This window comes from Megachile rotundata, chromosome 4 (genome assembly GCF_050947335.1).
Source record: "Megachile rotundata isolate GNS110a chromosome 4, iyMegRotu1, whole genome shotgun sequence".
NCBI classification, from domain to species: domain Eukaryota; kingdom Metazoa; phylum Arthropoda; class Insecta; order Hymenoptera; family Megachilidae; genus Megachile; species Megachile rotundata.
Genome location: NC_134986.1, coordinates 18,756,337 through 18,779,952, shown reverse-complemented (window position 1 = coordinate 18,779,952; position 23,616 = coordinate 18,756,337). Strand labels below are relative to the sequence as shown.

The following is a 23,616-nucleotide window of genomic DNA, read 5'->3' as shown; positions in this document are numbered from 1 at the left end:
TTAATAACGACTTAGCAAAGTTCGCGACGAATCCTTACGAGGGAACAGGATTTCGTAAGCCGAATTTTCGTACCTTTCGTAGCGTGAACGAAGAACGTTTACGCTAACGAACAAGACACTGGTTTTCGATCGTTTCGCTTCGCATCCCAGCCGATAGAGAAAAGTTGTAGCGTCGAGGAGCATAGAGATTAGTGTCTATTCACAGCAACTGGGACGACACTTAAAAGTTTATTATGGCTCATCAGTTATCGACGATACTTCTCAAGAGTTATTAATATCTTTCGGGAAATCAATATGAAAGACGTGACACGCGGCGCTCGGACGGATCCCCTTGAAAATTGTTGTATCGGTGTGCATGATTCTCGCGTTACCCCTTTCAGAAGTCGTTTAGTCAGCCACCGCCACTCGACTCCTTTATTCCTCGTGTCTCTCTCTCTCTCTCTCTCCTCTCTCTCTCCTCGAGAAAACATCCTTTAAATTCTACGTTTAATAGCGTTTTATAGATTCCTTCTACGTTCCTTTATTCGCGCCGTGATCGATAGATTGTTCGAATGAATTGTTTCTTCTGAATTTGGCTTTACAGTAACAGTCGCACGGTACAGAAACGATCAATCGAGAAAACAGACCGACCTCGTGGTTTAAGAGCGAAGACGAAAATAAAAACCGAATGTTTTTTAGTCCATTTAACGGTTTCCGACTTCGCTGTGATATCCTACATCGCGAATGCTCCGAAGCCACAAAGCATGGGTTGCTCTCTCCGCACGGAATAGTCCTCTCGGTGTATCGGAATATTTCCAGCCTCTCGAAGCTAATTGTAGCGGTCGAGGCTGACGATATAGAAGCTAAATCCGATGTCGTTGAAATATCTAGATAAGTTCCATATTTTCTAACGATCGGAACAGTCTGTTTCGTCAAAGTACCCCGAGAGAAAGGTGAGCAATAAATATCCACATTTACTATCGAACAGAGTAGCCTTAAATCCCGAACTACAATACTATTCGAGTATTCGGATAAGTTTCGCATAGAGGCACGAATTGGCCCGGCGTCTCGAATAAGGTAGGGAGGCAACGTACGACTAAATATACAGTGCTCCAGCACCGATTCATCCTTGAAACACGGCCCACGCGCTACGAATAGAAGTTAACGTTCAACCGACGGAACGGTCGAGAGGAAGAGATTCGAGCGGAAGAAAGGGTAGAGGGCAAAAGAAGAGGGAGTAGAGAAGGGTTGGAATTGGCGGGCAGCTAAGGATCATAGCTCGTGTGATACTGCCCTGAATCGCAGGGATCGAATCGCTGCTATGATCCATGTGCGCGATCATAAGGGCAACAAATCAATTTTTGGAAATCCAATTGAATGATTTACGTCGAGTCCACCGGTACAATCGTGTCTCGAATCGTGCTTGCTTCGTGCAACTTTCTGTTCTTGTCAAGTGTTCGCGGTTCGTTGACGAATACGATATTTACAAGAACATTGACAAGGTTCGATCAAACCTTCAGTCGCCTCTATGATGGTTTTATCGATAACGATCGAATTAAGAGCAACGATATTTTCTTCGGGATCGTTCGAAAGCCGACACTCCAATTCGAGCACGGATCGAAACGAGTACTCAGACTCCTATTTATCCGATACTCCATCTGCTATGGTAAAATCGAGGTTAATAAGTATTCGTTTTAACGAGACTCTTTCCGTTCAAAAATCTTCGACTGATTTCGTCAACGATTCTGGCAAAGTCGTGAATAAAAAAAAGCATTTCAATCTTCGTATCGGCTATGGACCGATACATTTATTCGGTTGGGTCGAATCAAGTTGCGTAAACAGTGGATAGACTGCTCCTTAGCGAAGTTTACTCGTACGAGTGTTTATCGATCAAATTCCGACTAATCCGAAAGTATCTTTATACATCGAGCAACTAGAACGGCTCACCATCCGTTTCGCTTCACCGCCTAGCTACTTAACTCTAACTTAATCGGTAGGACTCGAAGATGTACAATGTACGGAGCCAACTACGTGTATTCGACCCGCGTTTCCCGTAACGGCGTGCACATAAAAATCGATCGAACAAGTCGAAGAAGCGTCGGTTGGTCGTTTTTCGAAACGAATCGGGTCCAGCGATTCGAGATCTCGTAGCGGACTCGAGAACGCGTGTACGAGGACGAGGAATGGCGTCAGCCAAGTCCGCTGGTACGAGAAGCCGCGATCGTTACCCGAAAAGCCGGCTAACGTCGCCCTCTGAACGCTCGAAAGGATCCTGCCAAAAATCAGCTAGCGTCACGGCGCCCATCCGTCCGACCGCGACGCTCCAACGGTCGGATGGTCGGACGGTCGAACGGTCCGACAGCCTGAAATCCTCCTCACCCTCCTCTCGACGATTCTCTGGCATCCGTACGATATCGAGGCTATCGTCGAGCGACGTTGCGGAGCCACCTCGGCAGAGGGGGTTCCCCCGGTGACGTCACCTCGGCCGCCATTTTGCTCGGTGACGTCAAGCGAGCCACGACCATCGTGGCTATACCGGCCCCGTACACCTTACAGCCTGCTTCTCTACGCTTTTAAGCTCTGTTCACAACGTTGCATCGCAACTTTCGACCAGCTGAACCGTTTTCCGAAAACTCAATAATTGTAATTTTTAAACGTGGAAAAAAAGTCTCGTGTTCGTCTTCCAAACGAGACAGCCTCGTAGGAAGATTTTCCATCAGCCGTTGATTACACGATGTGACCGTTATTTGGAAAGCGTTGAAACGCTTGATAGGTTCGATAATGTTCAGATAAAAAAGCTTTCGATCCGTCCATAAAAGTGATCGGTCGTGCGTGGTAGGCAGGTATGTAATTTCTGAACCTGTAGCAAACGTGTTCGCACGTCCCAGTACACTCGTGGGCAGTGCGTATGTAGATCTAGGTCGTGGCACGTAGGTAATGGCATTCGGGGGATTCGATGCAGCGTTTCGCTTATGCCGGCTATCGAGTGACACGATGACCCGCACGATCGACTTAATTATTTACTTCTATGCGTACAAGGCACCCTGGAGATGGACTATGGTAATCAGTCGCACTTATCGTGCCAAAACTTCTTGGTAAGCGAGATCACGATACGACGTACCTACTAATCCCGCCAGCTTAACGCTTCATAATCCAAATTTCTTACATTCGCGAAACGCGTAACGCTAAAATTAAGCGCTGGGGGCGCTTTTTATTCGCGCTCAATCTCGTTATCGACATTTTGATTCGCGATTTTTTAACGCTTCATTCTCGGCTTCGATAGCCTTGCTGCTATTACTGGACGTGTCACGTGTCCTAGTCACAGACTTAGAGCAACCAGCGTGTTATTTTTGCTATCGATAGCACGCTAGGGTTTCATCGATTTATATTTTATCATAGTTTTTCTTCGAAGAGATCGCGAACGATTTTCTTTTTATCTGGTGGAGAGAGCGGCGACTTCGGACACAGAAGTTCCTAAACAATTTTCCAATTTCATTTCTTCGAGAACGAAGCCAAACATCGAAACCTTTTATTCCGTAATTACGACAAATCTGCTCTTGCGTTCCATCCCCTACACTTCTGTGTTTCTTTTACAAATCTCGACGCGATCAATTACTGATTGCGATCCAGTCTTCTAATTATCTTTATATACAACGGTAGAGACGCTCTTAACAAGTCCCTTTCAGACTCGTACTACAACGTTTCTCCAAATATAGCGCGTCCTAAAGATTCCACGAAATTGAAGGATATCCCCGACGAATAGACTATTCGACGATTCAATTTAACCTTTTGACTTTCACCGTACTCCTTTGCCTTCTTTCTGCGAAAATTTCTCTCCTATCTAGATGTAAAAACGGAGGAAGATCGATGACACTATTATCGACGCATCGGAGCGACCGTGTCGTTTGGATTCGGAAAGGACTTTTTCGGAAAGACCGACATTTCGCAGGATTCCAAATCGAATATCTCCTTCTATCACCGGGATGCTGTCTGTTAGTCAGAACGCGATTATTTTACGATAGAAAATCGTACTTTTAATCTAGCGATTCGTTGTCGTACGTCGTCGCGACGATCGCTTCCACGTTTGGCATAAGAGTTTTGTCATTTTGAAAGCAAACAATTTCCATAGGTCACATTGGTCGTCTTCCAAAATGTTCACCTCAGTCGCGCTAGACGGAAAAAGGGAACGGAGAAGCGGAGAAACGAAAAGGGCAATTAGAATATCCAGGGTCACTCGAACGAGCCTAATACGAAACTAAGGGACCATAAATAGCGCCAACAGCGCTGTCCACGCATTAAATTCGTGTAAACGCGATGGAACAGGGTAGAATGCGAGGGAAGGCCAACGATGGAAAGTCAGCTAGCCATAATAACCGCCTACATGCCTCGACGAAATTACCTCTCGGTCTATTTGCCCCCAGAAACCGGGGTTACGTCAACTGTACACGTGTGTACGAGTAATACGTGTATCCGTTTCGTTTCGACTGCCCCTCGCGTTCACCCTCAGCCCCTCTCGCCCGCTCTTGCTTCGTTTACGTGTACCTCGTGTGTGGCTATGTCGATCCATGTATCTACCTTGCCTAATCGCGCTTGCGTTAATTAAGCAGCTCGTTGCTTTAACAATTTCGAAAAAATCATACGCGCCAAAATTGCACGTTTCGTTTCTGAAATCCCAAAGAAATTGTTCGTTACGGAGTAGCCATCGTTCGCGCGCTTAAAATTATTAAAATAATTTGATACGAGTGGTTCAGTTATTTCTGAGAACTATAGATCTAAGAGTCGTCGCACGTAGTCGAAGAAGCAAAAACGAACTTCCAAAATTGACCGTAAAAGGAAAATCCTTCGTTGATCGCACAAAACGCTAGAACCGTAATAGGGCCAAGTGCATAATTGTAGCAGAAAATAGGTTAATTGGAAAGTTGAAAAAGATATATATCCAGCGGATTGAAAGTTATCTCGTTCGTGAATCACGGCTCGATAGGTCGTATGTTTCGATTCTCCGCAGTAGCGAGCGGAAAAAAGCTAATCGAAAGTCGAAAACCAGGACGAAGAATATTTCTGGCAGGGTGATTTGGAGATTGGCGAGTGCTCAACTGACAGAACTGCGTAACTACTAGGTAGATCCGTAAGAAGAAGCGTCGTGGACGGACGCCGATCGTCTGGCGCCCGAGAACGCCCGAGAACGCTTCAGAACGTCACGAAGCGACGCTCTGAGACGCGCAAACGGCACGGCGGTTCTCTTGCTCTCGCGAAGTAATGGCAATGAGCGAGAGAGACAAAGCGGGGGAGTAAGCGAGCGAGCGAGAGGGTAGAATAACGTCATGGCCAGACGCCGGAGACGTCTGACTTGTCCCACGCCCAAACTACTTGCCGCACACGCGAATTCTGAAGAGGTTGCACCAACCAGTGCGGATGCATTCTATTTTCGCATGTTAAATATATGCGGTTGTTTGTTTTCTTTTCTATCGCATAAACGAATCGACCCTTCGGATAAAATTCGTGATGAATTTCGAGTTACACCAACGATGGACAAATCAAGTACCTCGACAAGTTAACAATTGTCGAAGAAATTACAACTATACGATTGCATGATTAATCCTAAAAAGAAGATAGCATCGTGTGTAAACCATGTTAATATTCTTTCTTGTTGAAAGCGTTGAACGGTACGAGGGTTATTAAGAGATTTCATTAACCCCTTCCCGTGCCATTTATTTATGAGATGCGTCAGTCAAGACTAACCATTCAGGACTATAACATTAAAACGGACAAAGAAAATTAAAATGTTCTAAGTATTTTATATTTAGGGATCCTTGGCAACGCAAATTATAGTTGGATCTAAACTTCAAGTTGAAGAGTATTCAAAATTTGAGTAAGGTTTATCACATTTGAGTTGTGAGTGCGTCACGAGCGAGACTCGTCAAAGCACGGGAAGGGGTTAATAATCGAGAGTAACAGAAAGAATAGATTTCAGTCGGCGTGTGTTGGAAAAAGGTTCGAGTGCAAGTTAACTCGCGAGGAATTTGATGAATCAGAAAATAAACGCGAATGCGACGACGGTTGTTTCGTGTATTCGAACGGATCATTTGGGGACTACCGGGAATGAATGGACGGAGCACGCGACCATGAAAGAACCGTTCTAAGAAGCTCGCATTCATTGATAAGGGGAATAGATTAAGCAACGTTCACGCTTCCCCGAAGAATGGTAATTAGGGTATGCAAATTCGGTTCCGCGTACAATTCTCGACGACTCGACCTGCTAAAATCATTATTAGCCTATCGAGTGCGGCTAATACGTCTCTTTGATTCTTCCATTATTGTTGTGGACGGTATATATTCTCGGAAAAGCCATATCGTAGAAGTTTTTCGAATTCGGTTATTTTTTAGTCGAACCCGGTTATTAAATATACATTAAACGCTGTATCGCGCAATGCTTCGACATTTTCATACGAATCTAACGATAACTGTTCCGCAGTATTTAATGTTCGTTTAAGCATGGCCAGATAACAATCGCGTTTACTCGCCAACTGCTCGCTAAACGTCCGCTCATAAATCTTACGGATTGCTAAACGACCGACTGTAAACGATAATCACCGCGAAGACTCGAATATTCGAGCGTCCCATTAAGTAAGTTACGATCGCAAGATTGCTACTTACGCCGCCGCGTTTGCCAAACTTGTCCCCGTGGCTGTTTTTCTATCGTCTGACCACGCGCGTACTTGTTCTACTTAAAGGAGCGAGCGTGCCAAGCTCGCGTCGGTCCGCGTTCCGCGCTTATTCGCGACGCGACGTCCTTTCTACGCCACACAAATTCTTCTACTACTTTTGGCAGAGTGTCTCGAACGCCGTTTCAATCGACGTCTCGCTCCTCAACCCTATAACGTATTCCACCACGAGCAACCATCTGAGTCGTGACATATCTCCCTCCATGGCGCACCATGTGACTCATCGGCAAAGATTAATATTGCTCGGTCAGTTCTAGGATTCGCAGTCAGCAAAGTCGTTTTCTTGCGAAAACTAAAATGTAGAATAACTGCCGGTCTAGTTTCTCGGTCGGTTCGGCGATTTAGCCACGTCATTATAGTCCTACGAATTCCCGGAAAAACTCGGTAGAACGAGTAAAGCAAACGAGCGACGTTATTCCGCGTAGACAACCCCGGGAATCCTTGAACTATAACATTCCAGCATGAACGATACAATTTACGTTTGACCTTCGATGAATCGCGATTCGTCTAATTGAAGTCGCGTCTTTTTAAGAAAGAACAGCTTGCAAGACAAGATTCCAAACTGCCGGAACGCTAGAAATTTCTGGAGAACGAGCACGACGATAAGCGGTATCGCGGCGTTAAAGGAAAAAAAAGGAGTAAAGTTTCGATCCGAGCCGCGTTATTACGAGAAAATCTTTTGATCCTGTTTCGTCGGTATCAACATATTTCTAGAACAGAATGCGAAGCTCGTTTCGTTACGTCAACGAAAGCTTAATAAATCAGACAAGGCGCCCTTGTCAATAGTAAGGTCAGCCAGAGCGTCTCGACGTCTCCAGCATTTGCCAAGTGGTACGAGCAAAGATAGAGGGAGACGACGAAAGGACAGTGTAAGACTGTAAGAGAAACGCGAGGGTAGGGAGAAGAAGAGTCGAACGAGCCGGAATAGGAGCAAAGTCGACGTGTGCGCAGCGTAGGCACGCACACACGCAGTGACGTACGCATACCCTCGCAGGAGCCACTTCCGCCCACGCCACGAGGTCACCGAGCATTCGAGCGCCATTGGTCATCGGGAAACATAGCCCGTTTCCTTCGCTACGCGATCCCCCTCTATACACGCTGGACGAAAGTTAACGACCACCGTTCGTACAACTCATTTTTTTACTCCGCGAGATCGATTAACCCCTCGACAAGCGATATCGCCGATTGACACGCCGAGCCCCTTTAAAATCAACCTTACGATTCTTCTTTTCGTCTTTCGACCAGAATTTTACGCTTCTCGCGTCATTCTAGAGCACCGAGATCTACGGACACGGATTATATCGTCATGCGTTATAACGCCACGTGTCAACGGTTACAGGTGAAACACGGTCGGTCGTTGAAATAGCATTAATCAAGAAGTCTTACGGTGCAACTCGAAAACATATGGTATGCGGATCTTGATACCTACATGCATTATCAAATTTCACGTGTTTTACGCTCGTGGAATAGTTAACGCTAGGTTAACGTATTAATTGACAGAGAACTTTTTTATCGGGAAACAGCTACGAAACCTCGGAGGTTGTTGTTTCGTTTCGCGAAACACAACAGAAATTCAATTACGGAAAAGTAAAATGGTCCGAAGTAATTAGCGAGTCTGTCACTGACAGCCACGCTCAGAGTGTTCGAGATCGAAATAGCTCGCTAAACGCACCAAAAGCAGAATTCTATCGTGAAAGTAGTTCGTTGCTAACTGAAAAGCTTCGTAAACGAGCTTTCATAATGTCCATGAACGGATCATGTTTCATTAAAAAAAATTTCATCGGTTCGCATATCGAGCAAACTTTCCAAACAAACGATTAAAAAGGGTGACGTTTTGTTAACAACGACAAATTCGATAGCTTCGAAGACACGGTTAAATTTAATTTTCGATAGTTCAAGTCATTTTCTAACTTGTATCTAATTGAATCCGGCTTTTAATAGGTTAAGACCGGTGCTTACGTAGTTATTTTTAGTTGGATTCGATTTTCTATAGGCCCGGACCGAATCTCGAGAATTACTTTTTAGTCGGTCTTATTTTATATTGATGTCCTAGCCGATAAATTGGCACGTGATCGCTTAAATTCGATCCTAGGATTAGGAAAGGAGAAATTTTAAGTTATTTTCGGAAGCTTAAAATTATTATTTAAAAAGATATCTGATTAGGTGAAATTTTGATGGAGTCGTCTTTTCGTTTCACGGCAATCGAGTAAATCGATATTACGAAAGTTTCTTTTATGGACCCAGCTGTAGAGGCGTTGCGTGTGCGTGAACATGCTCGAGCTACGCCACGCTACTCGCGCATACGTGTCCTTCGTACATAATAAAGCTTGCGATTCCCTGGAGTCGACAAAGCTCGCCCTGTGCATGCTTTTTACGTTCGCGATGATATCGCGGCTCGCGTCTAATATCATATTTACCCGACGTTCGTTTAACCTAATTGCCATGATAGTTTACTCTGGATACATTCAATGTTTTACACCGATTGGCCTCGTTTAATTAAGTGCGTTGATATTTGGAAGATCAGCGTACTATGTTTATCGGTATTACAAGTTTCGTACGAAAATCAGTTACGCCAAACTACGAAAAGTTTGAAGATATTTTTATTAGAATATATATTCGGTTTTGTCGAGATACTCGTGAAAGATGGTGAGAATTCTGCTCGATTACAAACAAGCCGATAAAAGATGACCGTCCGGTGATCGACGTTGGTGTTTACGCACGTGTTTTCGTATCCGTCGCGAAAGAAATCTAGTATTCGAAGAAAATATACCGAAAGGTAGATATCTGGCATCGAGCAACTATATATCTATCGATCGTTCATTCATGCCGCCCTTTCGACCCCTCCTCGCCCGTTCGGGCGATTCTCTTCCACACTCCACCTTCCCTTTCTCCTCGTCCACCACCTCTTCCACGATTCCTCCAGCCTCCTCGTACACTTTATGCTAACCTATAGGCGTCACGACCAATCCTGCCAACCAGGATGAACGTGTAACGGTTCACACGTGCCTCTCGCGGACACCGCCACTCTTACCAACCCCCTGGAAAACTCGGTCTATCCCCAGGAAAGCAATCAGCCTCGACAATCGGCCTGATACGAGCGAGTCGACGAACGCTTCCGTTGGAATGTCGACCCAATTTCACGGGTTTTTATGATTCGAGACGTTGATGGAGCAGCAACGAGGGGGAGAGTGTCGCGCCACGGGGGTTGTCCTCTTTCTTTCGAAAATTCTTCGATCCGGTTTTTTGGGTCGTCGAGGTTTCTTTCTCTCTTGTTTTCTTTACTTGTACGCGTGGGAGGATAACCCGTGGAAAGCATAAAATACCGTATCCAAGTACGCGAGCTGGCAAGGAGGCACTCGACTACAGGATATTTAATCAAAGGTCGGTCGCACGTTCCTTCAGCGCCTCGAGTTAATTTCTTGAAGGGGTAGTTTCGAAAATGATCTTTCGACGGACGATGTACGCTACGAAAAACGAGTCTGATTTTGCGAATCAAAGTCGCATAGTAGTAATTAAATTAGACAATAAACAACGCTCCCTGGTTCTGCAGAAAGACAGCTAAAATCCATTTAAGTAGAAATATGGTCTATTTATGAGAATCGCTAAAGCGGTGCTTACGAATTCTGAGAAATTTATTTTCGACTATGGAAGAAAGGTTCATTGTATCGCGTCGTAGACCCGAACGATCTGAGCTGCTTCGTTCGAGAAATCGAGGTGCCCGAGCGTGACAGGTCGATCGATCGATCGAATCGAGACTGGATAGACGAGGGACGCGATTAGCCGAGCGAACGGCCAAACGACCGGCCGGCACGCTTCGAGCCATTATTTAATTGCTAGTTACGTAACATCGGCTTTTACGTGACAAACTCACGGTTCTCTAATAAATTAACGTCTGCGAGGACACTCTTGAACACAGAGATCGTCGACCTCCTTTTCGCAACCGTGAAACTTCCGAGAAAGATTCCTCGACGCAACTTTCCCGTTTTTACGTTCATTTTGTACACTACGTATCTCCTTTCTCGAGTCAGACGTTATCGATTACGAAAATGTTACGTATGAACAAATTAAAACACACTCCTTTCGGTGGATTTAATAATAATCTACGTTTTACCGCGAGAGTTATTTCTTGATGTTCGTGTTCGTTAATAACTTCGGATCGTTAAATTGGATGAAAAACATCAAATAGGTATAATAAAGGACTGTTACAAATAATTGCGAGGCACTAAGGATATGTACGAGTTTCTTAAAAGTGTTAGCAGAAGTTGTGACTTTGATACAACGCGTGTTCGAATCAAGCCTTAGAGGTTATCTTGCGATACCATACACTCTGTTCGCAAAGTTGAAACATTTTCCGTGCGCACCAACTATCGCGACCATGCTTCTTGGTTTACGCGCTCGAGACAAGCAAGTTTTCACTTTTAGGTGTTCCATGGAGCGTGAATTTCGCGCACGGAGTTCCAAACTTGAATCGCTTCGAGAGCAACATTCGATAAGTTGCACGATGCACTCTCGACAACGTCTGCAATAGAATCTGATGGCGTTTCGCGCTACCACGATAATCATCGATGATGGAAGCTACGAGTATGATTCCGTCGAATTATTTCGAAACGAGAAACGAACGCAGACGTAATAATGTAGATATTTCAACTTCGAGCTTGAAATTCGCAATTTTTGTAACTTCGATAACTAACTCGAATACACTTTCAGAAATATCCAAACGAAGCGTTTATTCTTAATAGAATAACTTTGTTCTCACCAATTACGTTTTACGAACCACTTTACTTACTCGATTGGAGCTAGGAATAGTAGAACAAATACTAAAAACATCCAAGAAGATAATTTCACGTAAAAGGTGGCTGTCTATAAAAAAGAAAGAAGAAACGATTCAAGCATTCGAGCAAAGGGAGAGAAAAGGAAGGTTAACTAGAACAGCCAGGCCGAAGTTGTACAGTCATGGACCAACGCTCACGATTGCTCGTCGTTTTAATGAAAGCGATAAATCGTTTCCGTATAAAATAAATTTCCAATGCAGCAGGCCAAATTACAGCTGGGTCAACGAGAATTCGAAGTGGACGGTCTTTCTATTTACGAGCATTCTAGCCGCGAGAGAAACGGCACAGTAGAAATTAGTGCCAATCCTCTCTCGGTTCACGATTAACCTTAACTCTTTCACGATCATTCTTAAATCAAGTCCTCATGCGGCAATCGGAGTACACATGGATACGTATCGGAGAAATGTTTAGATATATCGTAGCGCCGTAATAAATGATTAACTCCGTTAAATTTCTTATAGTCGATTGGAAAAACAAGTAAACGCAACGACTCGAAGACCGACAGCGGATTTTCAAATATCCGCGGTACCTTTTCGACGAACCTGTGCCATGAGCTAACAAAAGAAATTATTCGGCAGAACAAAAAAAAAAGGCTACGCTCAAACCTTTCATTCGTTGGCTGGCACGTCGCTACGATTTAATCGATACGATTAAAGGGTAAAAAGGGGACGCGGGTTGTAGGCGTAAGCGTGGGCCCGTTACAAAAACTCCTTAGGGAAATACGCTTACTCCTTTGACAGACTCCTAACGAAGCTGACTAGAAGAAGAAGATTCAAAGCAACGCGGCGAAGTCGCGAGCAAAACGTTGCTCGAAGGACTGTTTCGAAAGTTCCGCGAATCCTCCCTCCCGGGGATCATAGAGCGTTCTCTTTAAACGCGCTGTCCTCGTTGCATTCGAGAACACGAACAGACAGCACCGACTGATAAGTGACGCGATGAAAGCTCGATACGGACCGTAAAATAATACGAACCGACACGATACACGCTGAACAAAGTCGGTGTAACGACTCATCAGGGTATCGCGTTATATTCTGCCAAGATAACTTTCTTTTTGCGAATCTAGATACGACCGAATATGGATCTCGTATATTTTCGCTTCTTTTTTTTTAAAACAGCTATTCAACACGCTCGGAGACATTAATTTAATCGACTAATTGTATGAACGAAGGTTTTGCTAGAAATTCACTTATTAGAAATTAAGCCGGTAAATTAATTCTTGACGCTTATTTCTGAAATTATACTAAAAAAGAATCGATAATTCTTTTTCCAAAACAATCACTTGTACGTTCGCAACAGTTACACAGATAGAGGATGCTTCATAATGCGTGTACACATACTACTGATTGCGAGTGCCGTATCATGGCTGTTTCTACTGTCGGTCAACACGCTGAAGGCATACCCTACCCATATCGTATAATTTCTGTACTTAAGGATAACGAACGAGTTAATCCCTATAGATATCATTCCCATAGTAATTAGCGCGATGAATTTAAGTTGATTAAGTAATAACAAAAAAAATTGGATCAAGGACAAGCAGAAAGAGCCGAATACTATAAAATTACAAAAGTCACCCGAAAATAATAAAGCGAAGCATTAAATTGAAAAATTGTCCTCCGACGTATTAATAATCTATATTGTATCGTGTCTATTTTTGTCTACTTTTGTTGTGTCAGTCAACGCGTTAAACAGATCGTGTTTGATTTATGCTCGAGCAAGCAAACGTGATACAGCTTCGTAAAGAGGTCAAATTGGTAGCAGCACCGTCGTATTACGATCTGAATCGCGTAAAGCTTCATCAACCAACGACCAGAATCATTTCTAACGAGCAATCTTCCCTAGTTATATCTTAATTAATCGTACGATTTTTCCTCGCTATAGCGCAAAGCGAACGTGTTGGATAACACTATGAAAAACAACCTGTCCAACAAGGTACGATTATTCAATTCTTCGAGCCAATCATTTGATTAGCTGCTCTGCGCTCCCTAGTTGACCACTAATAGTACCCAAGGTCCAGTATCTTCGCATCTTTCGTAAATATTTAATACCGGGACTACGAAGTCGATCGGAGCATGTGATTTCTTAGATAAACATCGAATTAAATCCACTATTCTGAATATTCCGAGTGGTCCACGATGCGTGGACAAACGATCGAGTAACGAACGTATAGAGTGAAATACGAAGCTGCGTTTATAGAAAACGGAGTTTCATAAATGTAGAAAATCTGATAAGACGTATTATTAATCGATATCTTAGGCGACGTTCAAATACCGACGTACAGCGTGATCGATTAAGTCGAGCGCGGGATAAGTGCACGCGTACCGGGAGTATTCTCAAAAACGATGCATCGAGTAAAAAGCTGGAATCTCGTGCAGAATCGTCGGTTTTCAGCTTGCACGAGATATCGAGGACACTCGGTATGTCCGCGAAACATAAAATTATCCGTGATTTGAGCGTCAATTGAATCCAATTCGCCGGTTACCAATGACCTCCATCGCACTCAACCTTTTAACGGCCCCAACAGAACGTTAACGACGTACCCTGAACGAAAGCAGGTAAACACGTCGAACGGAATCGAGGCTAATCAACCGCCGCGACGCGACGCGACGCTTCCGCGACGTCCCGTACAGGTTAGGAACGTTCCGCGAACGCGTTCGATCCGATTGCTCGCGCAACGAGCGTTCCAGCGTAAAAGTGGTTTGTAACGAAACGACGAGAAACGGCCAAAGGTTTAATTCGGTAGGACGAAAATCGTCGGGTGGAAAAATTGGAAAAGAAAGGAAAGTCATTCCGGTTTCGCTGGACTCACCTCTAGAGGGAGGCAGGGGCTGGTTGCGGCCATGTTCCTACATGCGTTCGAGCCTCTGCCCTGCTGGCGATTCCCTCTTCGTGCTTAGGCACCACTTTGAAAAACCACACGACACTCGACGAAACGCTTCGTCTCCACGTACAAACACGGTAACCCTTAACCAGATGCCGAACGAACGGGAGACAAAAACCAACCAGAGAAAAAAAATGAGAAAAAAAAAGAAGATATCACCACATACCACCTCTTCCCTTCGATATCCTTGTCGCGTTCGCGTTTTCTTTCTTCTTTCTCTTCGATCTCGTTGAAAACACGGCTGTCGTTCTTATCGTTTTCTTCCTGTTCGCTGGTCGTTCGCGTAACAAACGATCGCTCGCACGGAGAGACTCGGAGAGAGGGAGAGACAGAGAGAGAGAGAAGAAAGGTGGTATACGAATGCCTGGTGTCCTCTCTCCCGAACTCTTAAAACTCTCTGTTTAGACGTCGATCGCGGCGAATGTACAAACGAAAACCATCCACTTCCTTCCTTTTCTTCTTCCTCGTCTTCCTCCAGCACCTCTCCTCCTCTCCTTCTTTCTCCTCGTTGTCGTCGTCGTCGACGTGGTCGTTTTTCCTCCCTTTCGAGTCTCCCTTCCCTCCGCCCCTGCGGCAACACACCAGAACGCACCGTCGACGGCTCTCCCGCGTACGTTTCCTTTCTCTTCTCGGCTGCTGCTTCCGTTCCCGCACCCACACCTGCACCACCACTCGCACTCGCACCTGTTCCTCTTCTTCCACCGTCTCTTCCACCTCCTCCTCCTCCACCGCCTCCTCCACCACCTCCTCGTCCACGTCCACGTCCTCCTCGATGACCGTATCTGCTGCTGCCGCCGCTGCTGCTGCTGCTGCTGCTGCTGATGCTGCTGACACTGCTGCTGCTGCTGCTGCTGCTGCTGCTGCTGTTGCCGCTGCTGTTGCTTCTTTCTTTTATCCTTCTCCTCCTTTTTCCTCTTCTTTCTTTTCTTATTCCTCGGTTTCTCGTTCTTCTCGTCCTCCTGTTCTTCGTCTTCGTCGCCGTCAACCGCCACTGTACCACGCTCTGGTACGCATAACAAACGCACTCGCGTCCCTCACCGTTTCCCGAGGGCGATCGAGCGACGACGACGACGACCACGAAAACGAAAACCTCTTCTTTTCACCGACGACACTCGCACACGCACGCTCCTCTCTCTCTCTCTCCCTTCCTCTCTTTCTCTCCCTCTCTTTCTCTCTCTCTCTCTCTTTCTTTCTCTCGCTCTCTCTCTTCCTCTCTCTTACGATTTCTCACACACTCCGTGACCACTTTAGATTCTCCACTAAATCCTTCTCCACGGGTGCGCGTACGTCCTCCTGTTCCGGTTACTATTCTAGTCCTGGTGGTCACCCCCCTACGTGTCCTCGAATGTCCGGCGAATTAAGCGCGATACGACCGAGCCAGGGAGGATTCCGAGATGTCCGAGGGTGAATCGAATTTATCGAGGGCCTTCTTTCTTTTCTTCTCTCTTACTTGCTTTTTTTCTTCCGTTCCTTCTTTCTTTCCCTTTTCTCTCTAGTCCGTTTCACTCGGCCGGAAGTTCACGCACTACCTACGTTCCCCGAGCGTCGGAGCTCGTGGCCACAGCGGGACGGTCGCTCGACTACGCTCTCTCGCTCTTCCACCACCGCCTACACGCTTTCTCTGTCTCCGTCCGATTCAATCTGGCCTCTCTCCTTCTCTCTCGTTCGTTCTGCCACCACCACCGGCCGATTCTCACCCTCTTTCTCTGGCACCCTTCGCGAATCGCTTCTTCTTTCTCCGTCGATCCTTCCTTCTCGCTTTTACCCCCAAACTTCTCTGCTTCGGTTCGCGCGGCTCACTCTCTATCTCTCTTTCTCTCTCTCTCTCTCGCTCGCTCGCCGTTTTACCCTTCTTGCTCTCTGCGTTTCCTCCGCTGGTCGTTCCTTCGATTTCCCTCTCGCTTCCTCGCCACCCTTACGCCTCGAGCTTCGCTGTTTTCGCTCCTCCGCTGCTCGTCTATTCGACTCCCTCTACCAGACAGATTCGAACGCTGTCCGTCTCTCTTGCCACGATTGCCTTTCCTTTGCTGCGCTATCAGCCCTCGATAGACTTTCGTCTCTGTCGGTTGCACGCGTTCGCGAGGATCGTTGCCACGTCTCTTCGCCGCTGCAACCCCGGGTGGGGAGGTACAGGTGCGTACCGCGTGCCCACGGATCCCTCCACCTGCTTCTTCGTGACCTTACAAATATTCTCGCCGACATTACCTCTGCCGAGACGCGTTAACGTCCGATCGTCGCCCGCCAAACTCGTATCGCTCGGCCAGTAACGATTTACGTTTTCTTTCGACGAGTAGAAAACTCGATTTTGTTCCAAGTGAAAACGATTATCGTTCAAAAATTTCTTTCGTAAGCGGCAAATGCTTTCAGGACATTTCCATTAGCATAGAATGGATATAGTAAATGAATACATTCGATTTTCGTTCGTGTTCCGTTACTTTACTTTCTCGATTTCATAATTAAAACGAAGAGATTGTCCCAGATTTAGGAATATCAAGATTTTCTGTTAGACCGGAAAAAAGTATTCGCTAAGGGGTTAATCCATTTCCTCCGACCGTTCGGGGTTGCACTCTCGGTAAAGAAATTGTCATGGACTAGGTGAAAAGAATACTCTTTCGAAAATACGTTTCCGAGGCGAATCGAATCGAACCGTTCGTTTCCAACGTATCGGCGACGGATTAACGGGTAGACTTTTTCTATTATTGTCATCGGTTAATTCGAGCGTGTCTTCGAGACGATGTCGCGAAGGCTGTCGGTGCCAAAAGTTTGTAAACTATACACACCTTGGTTATATATCCCGCGCAACGTGTTCGACGCCTATTAGTCCGTAGAGAACGCGTGTCCTCTGCGCGTATTGCTCATGCACGCTTTCGATTCGAATGCTAGAGACCCGTCGAACGGGTAACGTAGCAATGCCTTCCTTCGAAGGTTTTCAAATAACTGTGATAATTGCACACCTAAATAACCGATGTTGGTCTATCAAGAGCCGAGAAAACTTGGCGTTTGTTAAGAATTCCACTCGTTCCAACTCGGCGAGAAAGTTTCTCTTTAAAAGTTTCGTAATAACGTTGCTGATTTTTCAATCGAGCTCGTTCGTCCGTTATCGCCCGGTACTTTTCGAAAAGCAAACGTTCAATTATTCGTTGGACTCGGTTTAAGAGATTTTACTTATTACTCTATAAAATCGCTGACATACCGATGATACTTCGAATAATACCAGATTTCGAAAACTTGGGAATTCGCGAGCAGCATCGTCGTCGAATCGTTCGAATTTTCGCGGGCATTTTTGAATCGGCGCGAGGTCGCTTACCTGGTCGAAACGCCAGGTGTCACGACGAACACACTGGTTAACCGGTGTGTGTCAGAATTCGTGAGCGTAAGTGAGCTTTCGTTAGGACTGTGTGCGTCGAACCGATAGCGCCGGCAACGGCAAGACATGCGCCGCTGCGCTTGCAACGGGGAGGGAAACGAGCTTTCGGGGTGCATGAATGTTCCTTGCAGTCCAGGAGCCCCGTCCTCCCTTTCTGCCTGTCTTCCGATTCGCGCAAAAACGTCCTTTTCTTCTTCTTTATTTCTCCAAACAAACAAATTTCGAAATCTATAGAACAAAGTTTGAAACGATGTTTTCGAACGGCGTTGAAACCGATCGAGAAAGAAAACAGCAGCTGCAGGTTGGTTCAACGATCCCTCTACGGGAGCAGCGTTAATTGCCCTTGCGAACGAAACGAGCTAACTGCCGGGTCGTTGCTAAATGACCGCGATAAATTTCAGCGGCCTGTTCTTGCTGTCTCTTATTCAATGACCGTTTTCTTCGAATCTTCTTCGCGATTGATTTTCTATCGCGGTTACTTGCCCTTTTCTCCCAACAATTTTTTAACGCGTTAACGTTAAAATTTTTGTAGCGGTAACGGGATAATTATGCTCGATACTTTACGTGGTTTTTTAAACGGGTTCGAAGAAATCTACGGTATATCGGATAATACGTAATTTATACGGGAGTATATCTTACCGATACTCTTTTTCTAATTAACTCCTTATACGTATAATTATTTAATTGAGTGACCTACATTAGCGCTCGAAAGTACTTGCCCATCATTAAGCACAGTTGGGAAAATACCGAACAGATAGGAATCATTTATCGATTATGACGAAATAGGAAATTACTGAATTAATTTGATACGCTCGAAATTTGTATATATTTGCTTGCATAATAATATTCGATACAGTGATCTATGAAATACGAGGGAAGTAAAAAAAATAAGCATTCTCGTAAACAGGCATAAAAGTAACGTCGCATCGGATATGCATATAATGTAGAAAACACGATTTCGACGCGAAGGATTAATAGTCTATTTCCAACAACGTACATTACGTACATCGTCCACAGCGAATGATTTAACCTATCATCGGGTGTGGTATATCAAAATCATCCCACGGTATAAAATTACGCGCAACGAGGAGAGAACGAACTGAAACGAAGCATCCGAGTACATTGAATGGCCCGTTAATGAACAGTAACATGGATAAAGAAAGAATAACGCGAGTACTCGGTGACAACGAAACAACGGTAAAGTATAAATCCGAATCGTTCCGCGCGTATCAATCAGATTACTACCCTCGATGGATTTCGACGGTTAACCCGTTGTTTCTCCATGAACGAGCGAAGTATCCCGAATCGGCGAAAAACGGCGGATAAGCTCTCTCGATCTGTACGTGTCCGCGTATTAAAAGAAAAAGCGGAGAAAAGAAAGGAAGGAACGACGCGATGCGCCCGGATGGCTGCGCCGTTCCACGCGATTCCACGATATAAACGATTCAGCTCTAAATCCGCGAGACGTTAGGCGAGCGATGGAAAAAGGGGAACACCGCGAGGGGGGAGTGAAAGCGGTGTAAAAGAGAGAGAAATGGCAGGATAATTGGCGAGAAAGAGGAAGAGAGGGCAGTGTTCGAGGGGTAGCCAGAGAGAGCGGAAGGGTGCAGGGGCAGCGTTCTGGGTTTCTGGGTTCGCTCCGCTACGAAGTTCGGAAAGGCTGCTCTGTACGACGAATGTGGAACAGTAGGTCAGCGCACTCCGTGACCCCCGCCGCGGCCTACCCCTCTTCGGTGCATACACCCTGGTGCGATACCTACGACCCTCCCGCTACCTCCACACCGACCACCACCGCCACACCGTCGCCACCCCTTTCTCCGCTCTCTCGCTCTGCCTCTCTGCCTTCTCTCTTTCTCTCTCTTACGCCATCCTCGCACACACGCTCGCTGTTTTCCATTTCCTTCCTGCTGCCCGATTGCATTACATTACGCTACGCTACTACGCGATGCAACGTCTTCGCTAACAACCATTCTTATTAACGCCTTGTCCACCACCCCGATAGCTACCCCATTGACCCTCGAGACGCTGGATTTTCTCCGTTACGAAACTTCCGAAATTTACATCAGTGGAAAGTTCGCTCGCCAATCCTTTCACCGGTGAATCCGAACGATTCCGGTATTCGGTGGTTCGGCAATTCGAACGTCCGCGGAATTTGGACATTCGGAAATTTCGGTAATACAGGTATTCGAAAACTCGACGATTCGGAAGCTCGTCGGAACAATCGTTATTCACGCCTCTCGAAGCTTTACGCCGTTTAATCCTTGAACGGGTACGAGTACCCGTGAAAATTTTCCGATTCGGAAGAATAGGAATCCAGCGACGGTAGAAAATACTTAGAAAACGATCTCGTTTGTATATCATCGACCGTGGTGGCGGTCGCGTTTCTATCGCAGGAATTGGTGACGCCTTTTTACCGAGAAAAATGTGGCGCAACGATGCTGCAATGTCGCCGTTAACCTCGAAATAAATCTGAGGATATGGCTGTTACGGCGTCTAGATCATCTGGTGACGCATCGTAATCACTCGTGTGCTTCAACGGCCACGCGACGCTGGCATTTCGGTTTCGGTGATATTGAAATGGCGCATTAAATTTCTGGCGAAAACAGCGACCGTTCACCGGACGAACATTCCCGGTAATACGAAAGAACATTCGATATTGTGCGTTACACGGAAAACGTTGGAACATCGTGTTCGAAGCGAGCCAAAATTTTCGTCCTGTGTATTAATAATTCGAATCGATTACCCAACGGTGGAAGAACATAGCTCGATCTCGGAGCTCGCAACAAAGCCGTTCCCACCGACGTTTATTAGTTTTACATTTTTCGCACGATTGATCGAGGCCCGATCGACCATCCAAGATTTTCCAGCACGGTAACGTTCTACGCTCTATATGCCAAAGTAAAAGGGCGTAGAATATACTTGAAGGATCATTTTCCATCGCCGAAAATACATGTACGTCGAACGTTGCCTAAAAATATTTCTAAAAGTATCGATCCGATTCGTTCGCGGTTAAATACAAAGACTTTGTTAATACTTTATCGACTCCCCGCTAACCATTAAAATAACGATAATTTCAACTTAATTTTAGACTGGTTTTCGTGTTTATTTTAAAACCGTGAACTATACCTATAAATACTTGCACGAGATTCTTTCGCGTTAACATTCGAAAGTCGATTCCTGTACTCCTTTAAAATTAAACGTATTTGTATTCGCCGAGAAGGAGTCTGTTACGAAACAGTTTTCGAGATATTAAACTGGTTAAAAAGAGCGGCGATTCGAGTTGCTAATCTTGAAAAGCTGTTTCCTCTTTTTTTCAATATACAGGGACGCCTCTATACGTATCACACGCGTTAATTTCCGTGCTCTATTTACTCGGACACCGCGGCGTCCGTGCGCGACTATCTGTTCGGTCGCAGATTTTCAGAGTCCATCGGGTATATGGGAATCCCACGGTGAACAGGTTGCTTCCAGGGGGATGAAATACGATCGACCGGCTGATTTACACGTTTTCACCGCACACGTGACGTCAGCTAGACGACGATCGATGTTATCATTCCCGGTGCGATATCTCGGCCAGACCGAGGGACTGTCGTCGTCGCTCATCGATCTGTTTTTCTACCGCGTGCTAAACGCGCTAAAAATATATTATTTATTTATACGCATAAACAATTCTGAACACCAAACTTTTGTCGGAAGTAGCTTGAAATAGATGAAAAGAACCTTTCGCTTCTTTTCGCTATCGGTGCCAAGTACCGTGCGTACAGCACGCGACCGATTACACCGCTTAAAATCTGCACTACGACGATAGAGCTCCGTTAGCGCGTGTCGAGATAAGCGGGAAACGTCGTCGACGCGCGTCGCATCTTTTCTCGATACGCTCTGTACCCGTCGTTCGACGAGCGAATTGGAAGTTATCGAAGAAAAAAAATATAGACAAAAGAGCCGAGAGGATTTAGGACTTAGGAACGGACAGGGTAAACTGAACGTCGTTGCTAACGATACATCGGGTTTGTAGGTTATGGGAAGGTCGTAGCTCGGTACTCGACGCAAACATGGGGGTCTTCGGACACGGGGGTTGCAAACAAGGGAGAACCGCGAAACAAGAGAAACGGAGAAAGAGAGAGGACGAAATCTGGGTCACCCTGCGCCGCGTGTACCTCGGAAACTCGGTCAAGTTTTCTGCACCTGCAGGTCGAACGCCGCGCCGGGGCATTCGCCGTCTTCTTCGTCGTAGCTTTTCTATTTACGATATTTTCCTCTCTCGCGCACTCCTCCCATCGCGTCTCGTTTTGTTGTCTTCGCTCTTCTTTACGCGTCCTCGCTGCCACGCCAGCTGGAAATCGGTCTGAAAAGCCTGCTGGAAAGTCGGTTCGACGACTTCATCGACCACCCTTCGAGATAACGGCTTCTCTACCCTTGATTTTCATCTGCACCCAATAATTCTGTGTTAGTCGAAGCTCCAACCGGCGTTCTAACAGTTGATAAATCGTCGCCAGATACAAATTGGAAAACCAACTCTTTCAACACCACCGATGGAAACTGATTTTCGTCCAAGATGATTACTCTTCCATACGACGCGAAAATAAATTACCCTTTCATCCAGATAACTGTTTTTCCTGCTCGTAATATCGATCCGTACACGATAGCGGCAATTGTACTATTTTTTTTAACCCGTCACGGATAACCTGGGTCGTTCGCATCTCGACGACACCCGACTTAATCTTTTACCGAAAATAATAGGGAATATTTGCCGCGACGAACGATTGCGTAACGCGGCAGAAAGTTTGCCGAGTGTTCCAGAATTTTATCGGGTTTTTCGAAAGCCTAACCGACGTATACGACCCAGTTTGTCCGCGAACGGTATACGTTTCGCGATACGAGCTCGCTATTCTAAGCGGCCGAACGAAAGTGTCTCTCGTAAATAATAATCTAAACCTATTCTTTAAGGTTTCACAAAGAATTGGCCGATATCGCTAACGGTAAGAGCAGAATTGTTCGATATAAAGCGCAGTTGGTCCAGTTTCGAAGGCAGCGAGCACCGACTACATCCTGTAAACTCCGCGAACGTCCTGAACGATACCACGCGATATCTCACAGCGCCAAATAATCCAGCTCATTCGTGTCTCACGCAGACTACGGCGCGGAACAACTTTTTGCCACGATTGGCCTCGATTTTCAACCGAGTCCCTGCCCACAAATATTAATTTGCAATTCGTGCTTTTTCGCGTGGCTGGCATAGCCGTGTCACGACGAGTGCCCTCGAGAATCGTCGAGCGGCTGTCACCGCGCGATCCGTCTCCGAACGAACGCGAAACCAGCCGTCTGTTTGGTTATCGCAATTTTTAGGCGTTACGCTCGATCGACGGAAAGAAATCGAGCGCAAACATTGCCACGAAGGCGAACCGAGTGGCAAATTAATTGGTTATTCTCCAAGCGTGCTGGTACAATGTTTACGCGAGTATCGATTACTAATGGCTGTTTGCCCAGGTTTCGAACCTGCTCCCGTTGCCTGCCGACCGCTGCTTGCTACCCTATAAACACCATAACCCATATTGGATTCCACCGGGCCTCCATTTTGCGTGCGCGTGCACTCTCGCTTTGCAAACTCTGCGTAATCTCGAACGCTTAGTTTCGACGACTTTCCACGCATTTAATGCCGATTTTTCCGAAACTCTGTCGGATGCTCAAACACGCATAAAAATACCAAACAGTTAAATCGTCTGAAGCCATTGTAAATCGTATTCGAGTGCATATCCTGAGCTACACCCTCTGTCGTTCATGAAAAGAAGTTCGGCTGCCTTTGTCAACTCGTATAAAACGTGCAATCGTTGATATCGT

At 45.8% G+C, this 23,616-nt stretch overlaps 1 protein-coding gene across 19 annotated transcripts in view; it reads right to left on the bottom strand.

Annotated features, from left to right (window-relative positions):
• Window positions 1-23,616, bottom strand: part of cac (calcium voltage-gated channel subunit cacophony) — a 106,504-nt gene that overhangs the window by 44,200 nt on the left and 38,688 nt on the right. Inside the window, exon 1 of one of the 19 annotated variants that reach the window (XM_076530421.1) lies at window positions 14,340-14,666. The exons of the other annotated variants lie outside the window; for them this stretch is intronic. The gene's annotated coding sequence lies outside the window, so the exon portion shown is untranslated. Of the gene's footprint in view, window positions 1-14,339; window positions 14,667-23,616 lie in introns of those variants that run through there. 19 annotated transcript variants of the gene reach the window in all.